Source organism: Psittacula echo, assembly GCF_963264785.1.
Source record: "Psittacula echo genome assembly, chromosome: 1".
NCBI classification, from domain to species: Eukaryota; Metazoa; Chordata; class Aves; order Psittaciformes; family Psittacidae; genus Psittacula; species Psittacula echo.
This window is the reverse complement of record NC_137735.1, coordinates 94784987-94798412: the sequence shown is the minus strand read 5'-3', so window position 1 is coordinate 94798412 and position 13426 is coordinate 94784987.

Sequence of the window (13426 nt, the reverse complement as noted above, 5' to 3'; positions counted from 1 at the left end):
TTCAAAATTATGTAGAAACTCTCGTTAGTTAGGATCAAAACAGTTGTGTGAAAGTCCTTTAGGGACTGAAAAATCTAAGCAAAGATCCAGGAAAATATTCCTCAGACCACTAAAGGCACTGAGGAAGCCGGTAAAACTCACCATATATCCTGAAAATGCAAGCAATTTCAATGGTTCATTTGGATGAAGTAGGGCAAGCTGCAGAGCTGTGTATGCGCTCTGTGAGTGTATAGCAGTTGCCATTGCTTTACTGAAACAGTAGGACATAAGCAACTCTGTATTCACCAGAGATTGTCACCTCTATCACATGATTAGTTATGTGATCATCTCCAAATCCAAGAAGGGAGGGAGGAAGGGGGCAATGAGTCTGTTGTTTCCTCTGGGAGGGGTGGGCAGCCTCAGCATCTGCAGGTTCATGACTATACAACTGCTTTGTCCCAAGCCAGTACTGCAGATCCAAGCAGCAGCAGCAGATTCCTTCCACTAATGCTTATACTGAAATATCACTAAGTATCACTTTAGAAAGGAAGATGTGGTCTTAAGACTATGACTTTGATGGCCAAGCACCCCTGTCACTGCTGTGCTGTCAGGCTTTTGTTGCTGTTACACATTGGCAGTGGGAGCTGGACAGGATGTAAGGCAGAGCTCTTGAAAGCCAGCCACAGTCTGATCTCCTGGACTTGTCAAAACCTCACAGTTCACAACCCAGTGTATTTACAGGAATCCCGTTAATATGTTGGGCTGTCTCTGGTGTGGGTGCTGAGTCCTACCCTGGGCTGTTGGGAACTACATCTGCTTGCCTGTTTTCCTGGGCAAGGCTTTGTCCCACACTCACAGGCAGATGAAATAGCCTGGACCAAGCATCAGTCACCAGGTATTTCACCATAATGAAATGTGCATCCTGCTAATTTGGGAATAATTGTATCTCAGGTTAGTAGGCATTGATATCTTCCTTCACCAAGTTTATTTACTCTATGACACAGTTACTATGTCTTAAACAGAAATCATCCTCAAGGTATCATTTCATTATCTTCTCTTCATTCTGCAAATTTGTTTCATATTATCAATAATCTTATTACTACAACTGCAATGTTCATTAAGCAAACAGAGGACAATAAAAATACATACACTAATAGCAATCAAATTAAGTTTGAATCTCAGTGAGTGATGGATAGTTCTGGAGCAGGTTGTTCTGATAGATTTTTGCCCATTATTTTCTGATAAATGTTTAAATAGCTCAAGAAAATCCTATTTCAATTACAGGACATTTTATGTGACCTGGTTACCACAAAATAGCACAGTCAGGACAAGAAATGGTCACAGATCCCTTCCCATGTGAGCAGGGAGACCACTCAGGAGAGACAGCATTGCTGAATTTCCATGGCAAACACCAGTCCTGCTGGAGACACAGTAAAGCTGAACTCTGTGACAGTGATCTGACATCTCTTGGGTACGTCAGATGCTTCCAGGTGACATACTGGATGGTCTTGCATCAGACCAGGAAGCCATCACCTTCTTCTTGACACATAGCATCTCCTGATGTTGCATTGAACGAAGCAAAAACTCAGAGGAGTTCTGAGCCATCAGAATTTAAAAGGTTTGGGACATGATCCTCAGCTTGTGGAAGCAAATGGAAATGCATTCACGATGAGCAGACGGCAAGATTTTTCAAGCTGTTGATGCCTATTGGCCATGCCAGGTTATATTTAGCTGTGTTACACCTGCACAGAGCCACTTGAACATGTATCAAAACAATTCCCCTCTCTAGCTTTGCTTCATACTGTCTAGTCCAACAACAGATCGTTGTTTTTCTCACTGGTAAAATAACTGCTGACAAATGTAAGGTTTTTTGGTTTGGTTTTTTCTTGTCCAGCTGCAAATGCATGAAAATATATTTGGAACATTTTATGGGTACATTGCACACCTGATGGAAAAATTTATGACTGCTTCCTCTCTGGGCACATCAAAAACATCGTCATCTAACTTCATTATTTTTATCAACTCTACTCATGCTTGATGTTCATTCTGGCCTGGATTTTTTTTTTCCTGAGTATCTACAACACCCTCACACTGCTTAATGGGGGCACCCTGGGAAGTAGAATTGTAGGAGACCCCTTTCTAGCCAACCCTCATCGGGGCTGCAAGAGAAAGCAGGGGCAGCTCTCAGTGTGGTTCACGGTTTGGAAATGCACTGTGAGAAACTGGAATCAGTAGTGTGGTTCCTCTTGGCTATTCTGTTGGTAGGATGGAAGCTAAAACAGCAGACCTTGGGAACTGGATTTCCCCTCAACCTCCTCTGATCTCTGGAAGCAGAAGTCGAGTGTTTTCTGAGCTGGCAGGAGTGAATGTGACAGTAAAGGAGAAATGAGAGAGGAAAGTGAATGAAGGGCTCTGCACAGAGGTGACATCCTTGAGGGCAGAGCTGGATAGTTGGGCGCTTGGCCTTGACCTCGCTATTTGTGACTGGACACAGGCAGCAGGGAGGCAATAAAAGGTTTTTTATTTAAGGTGCTGACACTTCAGGACAAAATGAGAAAGAGAGGTGCTAAAAGAAAACCACATTGCTTTTCATTCCTCCTTCCTCCCACTTCCTCCTTAAATTTTATGGGATGAACTCACTCAATTTAAGTACTTGTTACCAAAGGTCTGATGGGTCAAACATGAGCCATCCACAGTGCCTTTGGGAACACTGCCCGGAGGCCAAGCACTGGCAGCCACCCTGGCACTGCCTGGGGGTACAGCACAGCTCCCCTCTGTCTTTTCCTCTTTAGCCACACTCACTGGGCAGTGATCCTGGTGCATGACCTCCTGCACCCCTGTTCATGAGTCCTGCAAGCCCTTGTGCTGCAAGAGCACACTCAGCGTTCAACAACAGATGAGCACGTTATTCACAAATGTGTGACTCGGACCTAGCTCTGCAGAGAAGTCGCAAGGATGGTGAAAATTAATTGGTTGCTGCTGGCAAAATGGTGGAAAGGGACTGCTTAGTACAGACTAGGACTATGCTGCATTTGCAGCAGCACTGCCTTAGTAGTCTTAGGCAATAAGCTCTTGCAGATGTTGACCTCCATCCCTGCCTACTGGTGAGCAAAGGAAGGCAGGCAGGGAGGTTGCAAGGTTTCTTGCAAGGCCGTTCAGGATGGTGCTATTGGAGAAGGGAGAAAAGCCTGACTGACGGCCCATCCTGGAGCACAGCTTCCCTCAGGGCCTGTCTGCAGATGTTCCAACTTGCCAGGTTTAGCCTGGGAGCATTCAGATCCTGCCTCAGACAATGTGGATCTCCACTCTGATCGTAATGTTTCCATATCATCTTCCCTGGTGGGCTTCTCTTTGGGGCTCAGATCCAGAATGATGATCTCAACAACTGCAGAGCCTCCTGGCTGAAAGGAAGAACTGATATGATGCACCTTTGGCAGGAACAGCAATGACAGCTGTGATGGGGAAAGGTGTCACCCAGGACACAGAGCTGCTGCTGCCACCTGCAACCACTGGCTGGGCCTCCTGGGAAGCTGTGCATCTTCACAGAAAAAGCTGAACTCTGAACATAGTATTTTTAGCCTGGTTTCCTAAGGAAATGAATGTTCTGTCACTTCACGTCTGCCCATCTGTCCCCATCAACCTTTGAATCCCCTGGCTACTTGCAAACGGGTTTGACAGAGCATTAGAAGTCTCAAAAATACTTAGATTTCTAATTGTGAAAATCAGTAGCTGGGAAGAGATGAGAAGCGTGAGGTAATGCATGAATCTCCATCTGACAGAAGGGAAGGGAGGGAGGACTCAGCAGTCACCTGTTCTGTTTGAAAGCTTCCTGTAAACCTCAGCACATGGTATTTTTTGCTGCAAACATGGTGCGTAGAGAACTCCTAAAGGGAACAAGGTAGGTTGAATGAAGCAGAAACTGCAGCATGTCAGACACCCCAAGTATGAAACTGAAAAGTTGAGGTTTTGTTCAGTGCATGGAGCAACTTGTTTTCAGTCTCAGCTTCCTTTTCTCTGACAGGTTTGCAGAAACATAGCTGAAAAGGAAGAAATATACCTTGCTGCAAAGATGGATATTTGGTTTTGTTTCATGTTGTACCTACCAGTTGAGGGTGTGTGTGTGTCTGCATGCGTACATGTGGCGTGTGCTCACTTGGAGTTTATTCAGCCCTCAGAAGGCATTAAAGTACTAAGCAGCTTTCTGTGCAGGCTTGTTTTGAATATAGACGGCCAACTCCAAGTGCCAACTGTGGCTATGAAGACTTCACCTGCGCATTTTATTCCCTGCTCTCACCCTTTGCCTGCTTCTGCTTTTCCAAATCACATGCTCCTTATGGCAGGGTTTATTTCTCCCTTTATGTTCCTGGCACGCATTGTGAGCATTGCTGTGAACAGTTAGCATAAGCCAAAGCAAGATCTGTAGTGCTTCTGGTTCTCTGTTTAATACCTCCCAAAATACTCACCATCACCTTTGACTGAAAGGGTTGTCTCTGGCGAGTGGAGCAGGGGGGAGATGGTTGCCCAAAGCTTAGACTCTGTGACCTCTCTCCGGCTGTATCTGCTGGCAGTACAGCTCTCAGGCCGCTAGGCCTGCCCTTGGGCCACCAGCTCATTTCCTGGTAAAGAGCTGAGATCCATCAGAGCGCTTTGCTATCACAGCCAACTGCAGGCTTCATTCCGAGCAGCCAGCTCCAGGTGAGGTCCTCGCCTCTGGGTGACAGCCACTTTGAATTTCAGAACTGAGAAGACCAAAGGTTTATCTGAGGATGGAAAGAAATCACAGGGAATTAAGCAAAGGGAAAGCTCATTTTCTCACAAAGAATTCATTCATGGACAACCTTTGCAAGTGAATGGCAAATGCAGGATAGGAGAGAGAGGGTGGTCGAGGCACGCTGGAGACCCTTTGGCAAGCATGGGCCCTGCATGCTAAGCTTTGGAGTGGCAGCAGCCTTGTCTGCTCCTGGCTGGCGGTAGGCTGACTGCTTCAGCGTGGGTTAGAAGGCTGATAAAGTCATAGCTGAGCTGGCATAGTTCTCCTACTTCTGTCTGATGCAAATGAACAAGAGCACACTCCCCCTGAGCAGGGGGGAAGCAAAAAATGTAGTAAATGCAGCTTGTGAGGTGGTCTGCTTTTGGTCTCTGCAGGAAAAGAGCTCAGCCGTGACTCTTTAGAGGGCCCCTGGGGAAGAGCCTGATAATGTAATGGAATAATGAGTGTCGAGCTATGAAAGCATTTCATTACCAGCATCCTCACCCCATGCAGCACCAGTCTGCTGCAGTTATCATGTGCTTTTGACAAGAAAGGTCACCGTGAGATTATCCTGCCTCTGAAACAGAGCGGTTGCATTTCAGTGCGAGGGTCTTTGCTCCACTGCAGGCAGAAAGCATTAGCAGATACCCAAAGCAAAGGGAAAACTGCGCTTGGGGTGCTACTCAGGGGCAGAGCAAAGGATTTCACTGCTCTTTAAGAACAGGAGTTGTTGCCTCTCTGTTCAACCTGCTGAGGCCCCACTGTGTCAGAGGAAGCCGATGGGTATCCTTCTCTCTCCTAAACCTAATTCTTAAAATACTACTTTCCTTCCCAAGTGAGTAGTTACTTCCCTTCATGACCAGGTAGAGTCTTGAATAGATGGAGGTATTTTTGAGGGAAATGGTGCTAATTCAAAGTGGGATTCGGACCACGAGAGATGAGTGCTCCTGCTACACTTCCCAAACTGTGAGCTGCTGAGTGGGAGTGCCGGGCAAGATGGGCAGATAAAGCAGCCTCAGCCCTTGCCTTCCCAACTGAGATAGCCTGACAAGGGCACAGCAAGCCCCTGCTCTGCCACGGGCAGCTTATGGGATGCTGAGTTATTAAAATCCCTCTGTTCTCTGTTTCCCATGTGGTGAACTACAGCTAACGAGTCTTCCCTTCTTGCTCGCTGTCTGCTTTGTCTAGCTGGGTTGCAGGCTCCTGTGCAGTGCTATGGCATTACCTGATGTCTCCCCTCATGCCAGAGAGCCGGACCTCGAGAAGTGAGCAAAGCAAAGCACCATCGAGCTGACAGCAGCAGGGCTGGGCAGCCTGAACACTGCAGGGAGCAACAGTGCATTGCGGGTTAACATTCAGCCCTCAAATGGCTAATGCAACCCTGGCGTTCTAGGCACAAATCTTCCCTGATGTCAGGCCACTCTCTTTCTGCAGCACAGGCCCTTCCATGACAGTGTCTGTAGCTCAGCCTTCAAAGAGCAGCCAGCTCCTTCCATTTGTGTTCTCCTGCTCTTGCAGGGGGGTTGGACTAGATGATCTTTTGAGGTCCCTTCCAACCCTCGGGATTCTGTGATTCTGTGATTCTTCCCCCTTCCCCATATAGGTGCTGAGCAGCTAAATTCTCTGATCTGGCAGCCACGCTCCCAAAGCTTTCCTTGCCATCACTGCCATGAGACAGAGCACCTGCTTTCTGCCTTGCCACAAAGCAAGCTCTGCAGGCTTCCATTTTTAGCACCAATGAGTCACATTGTCTCTGCTCATGGCAGAGAGCAAAGACCTTAGCAGCCCCTAAGTATTTGCTGCTAAACCAGAGGTTTCACTAAGCAGGTGTGGATGGCTGGGTGGGCAGCTGTGCCAGGCAGCAGAAGAAAGAAGATGAGTTTTAATTGAAAGGGTTTTACTTCTTCATGGTGCTGAGTATGCCACTTACAGCTTTAACTCCCTTCATTTGTCTTGGGGGGGCTTGCCAGGTTCTGCACCCTCCAGCAAGCTCTTTCCCCTCTTACTCTGTGCTTTATTTGTAGGAGCAGACATGTCAGAAGCACAGGTAATGCAAGTGATATCATTCGAAATGTGGCAAGATTTCTCGCTTCCTCAGCCATTAGTGACAGAAAAGAGGTCAAGGAACATATGCTGGTACCAATGAGGTTTTTGACAGAGAATCCACTCTTACTCTCCTCCTTTCAGACCCTTCATTTGGTTCCTTGTTGCAGCTGATATTTTAGACAGCACCTCTTTGGGGACAGGAAGGACTCCACCCTGAGAACTGCAGGAGATAGGCTGGTTGTTGTTGCTACAGCCCAAAGTCTTTCACTAAAAACCAGTCAGCTTGGGAAAAACCATCAGCCAGAAGAATGTGCCAGGCACATTCTGGCAGGACGTTTAGGTGCCTCCTTCTTTTTGACTGTCAGGTCTTGATAGGTACAGCTGCTCAATCAGGTAAAAACAGCCAACACTGGCAATTTCAATATTTAACACCATTCTCAACAAAATAATTGTGGTTCAAAATTACCTTGCCAGCATTTTTTTCTTTTTTGAAATAATTTAGTTCTAGTTAATTAATTTAAAAGTCATTGATTAAAAGATAAAAAGGTTGTATTTTTCTCTTAGACCTACTCTTGCTTTTCCTCTGCTTGCTCACTCTAAAGCACTTTTGTTCATTCCTTTTACTTTCCTTCTATGCATTTGGCCTAGTTTTTATACCTTTACAGTTGTCATGAATACCCTGATCTTTGGGTGTGCAACCAGGGACACCTGCAGCCCAACTCTAGTTGCACACTCAAAGCTGTGTAGAAAATGCCTGTCTGATTCGTCGTTGTTGGCCTGAGGATGCAAGTGCAATGAGGAAGCACTAATGTGAGTGCAGGGTTGTACCTGCCAAGTTGCCCAAAGCATTTACAGTTGAGCACTTAAAACCCAAAAGGCTGTATTTCATACTCACTTTTGTTTGTTTATTTACTTGGGGAAGGTGGGTGATAAACTACTGCGATGTCTCTATACATTTCAGTCAATTCACAGACTTCTACATGTTAAATAGCCCCAGAAAGGGATTAATGGTGTTAGAGTACATATAGTTACCAAGGCTCTGGTAGGAATCGATCCCTTCTATGAGAGGCAGAAAAACCTCTTCATTAGTAGTCAGGTTGAGATACTGGTTGTGCTTGTAGTTTCATAGAGTCATGGAATCATAGAATAGTTTGGGTTGGAAGGAACCTTCAAAAGCCATCTGGTCCAACCTCTGTGCAATGAGCAGGGACATCTCGAACTAGATCAGGTTGCCCAGAACCACATCCAGCGTGGCCTTCAATGTCTCCAGGGATGCAGCATCTTACAGTGTTTCTGATCAGAAGCCATATAATCATTATTACTAGTGGTTCGAAAAGAGCATTTCCAGTGCTTTTCCAGTGCTCCGGTGGTCAGAGGCCACCCACCTTCCAGTTCTGCTCTTTCTCCTTTGTCCTTCACCTGAGGAAGCGGATGGTGAGAGGTGTCCAGCCCCGCTCCCAACACAAGCAGACACAGCCGCTTAAAACACACAACATGATTTTTTTATTTGTTTAATCAGTTTACATTCCACAACTGACAGTTTACTTATTTATTCTTTAATTTTCCATGAACAAGTTGTTTAGTTAGTTACCAGACAAGATTTTAATTGATGGAAATACAGTCTTCTGTGCCGATCTGGATAAAACCAAAACCAAACCAAATCAAAACAAAAGGAAAACTGTAAGATGTAGCCAGTTTTTTTGGCAAAGTCCTATGATGCTTTCTGCAACTTTTGTCTGTTCAAAGTTACAGGGGTTTGCTCACTTTCCCTGTTGGTTCCCTGATCTCAACCCTGCCACTAAAATGATCCTTCAGGGCAACAGCCCTGCAACACCGATGCCTGTGCACAAACACCTGTGTGTCTGCAGATTAGCACCTTAAAGAAACAGAACAAGAAGTTAGGGGTTGTTTCACATTTAAACAACTTCTGTTCACCTCTTCTCAAACAGATTACAGGAAGAAATGGAAAAGTACAATACACTTGATAAGATGCTGCATTACTTGTGAAATCAGTCACCACACTCACATCTTACCAGAGCAACCTATCGCAATAGTCAGTTGTTACTGATGTGTTGTTAGCACCGATGGCCACAGGAGCCACTTTGCCTCTTGTAGCAGCACAGGAGTCCAAACCTCACAGGACAAGCCACTCTTGAATACTTGTGACAACTGGATGTTTCTACCCAAAACTCGTTAAACTATGCACAGATTGGCTAAAAAGTGCTCCACTTGGTTGAGAGGCTGCATACACAGTTCAAATATCCTTGACAATGCTCAAAATGTAATGAGAAATGGCCACATTTTTGGATTTTCAAAATATGTTGAAGTTTAATATATTTTAATGCAATTCCCCATCTAGCAAAGCAATTAGGCATGTGCCTAGCTTGAAGCATGGCAATAGCATCATTAATGGAACATTCATGCTTGAAATTAAGCATGTGCTTCATGGGAAGAGCCCTGTAGCAGTGCTCTGATGCAGTCAGGATCCTGAGTGTCCTAATCCTGGCTTTCACCCTTATAGCCACTGCAGATATGGATAAACCAGTTACAGTCTGGGCTTTCAAGAGTGCTGAAAACAGAAGGCTCCACCTGCAACTAGCAGAAATTCCAAGGAGGCATCAAACCACTGAACATCAGGTCTTTTCTCAGGTTTTTGGCTTCCCATCTCTAAAATGGCTATAATAACTACCTGCCTCAGACAGGTCTGGTGGGACTCGTAACATTTTCTGAAGAGAAAACATGCCAAATAAATGTATCGTATCAATGCATTTCTCTGAGTATGCCTGAGTATTGTGGCATTCTAGGTCTGTTCTAATCCAGCTTTGTTATGTGTGTGCTGCACTTAGAGGAAACATAAACATCTGGCCAAGATGCATTCACATGATAAATGTCTTCTACCAGTCATATTATTTTAGTTGGGAATGTCCTAGAAAAGTGCTGACATGCTTCAATTCGCAAGCATTTAAGTAAATTATTATCCTAAGCCTCCCAAACTGTAAATTAGAGACAGTGGTGATTTCAGCTTTTGTCATCACCAAAGGATGGTTATGGGAACTGGTTCATTTCTTCTGAACAAAAAGATGCTTTTCCTTAAGAAATAAAAGGACCAATGTGGGAATCAAGGAAAGGGAACCCTCCAAAACCTTTCGGCTAGTGTGGTAGCTCATGGCTAGGGTGAATATCACTTAGGGCTGAGCAAATACCTGCAGGAGATGCAGTTGCTGTGGATGGGGGAGAGTCCAGTGAGTCTGATATTTCACTGACCCTTGTGCAAACCGCTGATGCCTTCACATAGGCTTGTTTTGCCATGCCTACACCTATTTACCATAGGAGTGTGCGATGACATAAGTGTGAGTCAGTGAGAAGTCAGATCCAGACTGTGAACTGGCCGAGTGGTTCATGAAGCATGGTGGGAGCTTGCAAGGCAAGGTGACGGTATAGTTTTCTGTTGTGAGATGGCCACTTGAGCTCCACTCATCTTCCTGCCTATCCTCTAGGATCCCTCCGGTGCCAGGCATTGCTGCTGTCCCATGGGAGGCTCCCTGCTGCAGGGCCACAGGAGTAGTTATGGCTTTCGTTAGGAGGTGAGACTTTTTTTTAAGAGAAAGTGTAGAATTATCCAAGAAGATAATCCAAGAGCAGCATGGGGGTGAGAGGCCAGGCAGGCCCCTCTTGGCACGCTACACCCTTGGCAAAGTCAGTCCAGCTGAGAGGAGAGTGTAGGATGGACACACAGGGCTGTTATAAAGAATGGGAAAGAAAGATAAACTGGGACAGAGCCACCCTTTAGAGCCTCTTCCCATTTGATGTTGAACATTATCACCTTTTAAAAAGAGGTTTCCTTTGACAGTAAAACTCTGAAAAGTCTGCAAGAGCCTCATGGGACACAGTGAGTTGACAGCTAAAAGAGCAACTTTTGAGAGTCCTACATTCCAGGACCCTCATCACCCCTCTCACAGAGGGCAGTGATGAGAATTTAGGACCTTTCTGACAAGTCTTGCAGAAAATGGAGCTGCATCCTTAAATTTGATTTATCCTCAAGCTACTCTTCATTTCCAGAGTTCACTCTTAAAGCCTTTATTTCTTTTTCACAGACATTTCAAATAACAAAGCAGTCACATATGCAAGAGTTGGTATGGAATAGGATTTAGAGAAATGTGTCTTTACATGAAGCATCTCTATATTCTCACACAGAGGGAGGAAAAGGAAGAAAGGGAGATATATCTGACTCCTCAAAAAAGGGAAAGGGAGAACAGGAGAAAAATGTCAGGATGAAACAGTACAGTTTGGTCAAGGTGATACCATGCTGGAAAATAGCATGATCCCTGGAACTCAGCTTTATCTTCCATTTTCTAGCTAAAGTCTTTCCCTAAGTGCTGATACACAGTGTTGAATCCTTTCTTTACGAGTCCCTGCAGGGCAGCTGAAGTCCGTCTTGTCATAACCCTAACCATATTTTTTAAAATCAAGTTGTTCTGAGAGATGGGTGAAGATCGTCAACTCACTGACTTAAATTTAGCTGTAGAAATAAGTAGTAGCGACCATATGTTGGTTCACTTAGCCCTCGAGTTTCCAGAAATCAGTTTAATTCTCCCACTCCTCTGACTGCGTTTCTTTTATTCAGGTGAAATATGGGAATACACAAGATCTCCAAAGTTCTTATACTGGATTAAATTGCTGGTCCCTTCAGACAAACCCAATATGCAGTTCCAAATTTTGGCTCCGAGAGACTCTCACCATAAGATGGAGATGTATGTTCAGCCTTGTCAGAGTAGCTTTCTGAATACAGTCACAGTTCGTTTGCTTCTTGAGTCCTCAGTTTAGTGTTTCTGAGGAAAACTATAATCCCAACAATAAGGGATGAAATTGCAATCACTTTCATCTCTGTACAAGCTGCCTGTAAAGCAGTTATCACCATTGAAAAAAAACACGAAACTCCCCAAACTGTACCTTGGAGGAGAATTTTTTGATTATCACTACCAGCTAGATCACTTTTTACAGGCAAGTTTGGGGATGAAGCAGGAAAGTAACCTTTGAACAGCTCAGCCATTCAAACGTTTAGGATGTAAATTCACTCCTTGAACTGCTTCAGTAATGCCCAAGACTGGCAGAAAAAGCTGAAGAGGTCAGACCAGAGATCTCTGACCTCCATCACTAGGACCACCACAAGGAATTCACCTTAAATGCAGTTTCCAAGGGTTGGGGCAAATACTATTCTTTGCACTCATTTTGCAATTTGGGAGGGGAAGGCTGCCATGAACATCTCCTTTTGTTCCAACAGTGAATAATGAACACCTGTGTTTTGCATGGTGAGCCAGGCCATGTGTCTAAAGCACAGGGCCACGGCTAATCCCCATATGGATGCTCTTCTGCACTAGGTCCCTGATTCATCTCACCAGGATTTAAGATCTTTTAAGATCTTGGGAACACCCAAGATAGGTGAGTGGTCACTCTATGGAGTGAGAGAGAGCTCCTAAAGCTGTCTTAGATGTCAGTTTTACTGGTTTACCATCTAGAAACAACTGTCTTTTTTCATTACCTATAAAGAAATGAAAAGAAATGAGCTTGTTAACATAAAGAGCTCAGTTAAGTGCTTAAGGTTAACGGGGACGAATGCAGATCAGAAAATCCAGACCTTTGTGTAGCTTGACTTCATCCACAAAGGTGCTCTTCACAAACATACACCTGGTGCAGAAGAACAGCATCCATACAAAGGGCCTCTTAATAAAGGGTGAGTGTGCTGAGAGAGCTAATGTGGAACAGAAATTCTGCTGTTGGCTTTTTCAGTCCATTTCTTTTTCTTAAAAAAGCCCTTGAGATTAAGTCTCGTATATCCACGACTGGATATACATGTTTGGATATGTGTGCCGCTGACTCTAGTGGGGCACAGTGGCAGAATGAGGATTTTCCTGGGAAATAGAACTTTTTCATTTGTTTTGATTTAAATCTGAGATACGTGAGGATTGTGAAAAAGAAACAGTCCTTTGCCTGAAATTCTGTACATCAACCTCACCTTATCTCAGGCAATCATGAAGCTATAGACATTGTTCATAAATTTACAAATATATATACATATATATACATATATACATGTATATGTGTGTCAGCCTAGGGGCTAGATTTACCACTGCATTATTCCAGCCACACACAAGTGTAATGGTTGGTTTTTACAAAAACAGGTTGGTATAAAGTTGGAGTGACAGCAGTGACTGTTTCTGTGTCTATGCAAAACATCAAAAGTGGGCTAACATACAAGTACAGCCCCCTTACCTAATTCCCCTCATCACATATACTCATAAATAGAATTCAGTCTTACAGTTGTTAGTGAAGCAAATTTCTCAATGATTCCAATGATCTGTAATAAAAAAGAATTTTACTTGAGAAAGAACTGAAAGTTGAGGCCCATTTTAGGTACAGCTTATGGCTTTGAAAGTTGTAAAGTCTGTCCTACTAGGCCTCAAAAAGCTTTAAAAAAATCCAAGTTAGTGCAGAAAAAATATCTTCAAAAGTCCCCAAATATGTTTTTCTGTGTTAAGTGGGGGAAGTTTTGTCCTGCAAAAGATCAAATATCAAATGCATAAATGTAAACACTCTAAGTGATGGAAATTGCCAAATAGAAATAGCGAAAGTTTAAGTTAGAGGTCTGTGACT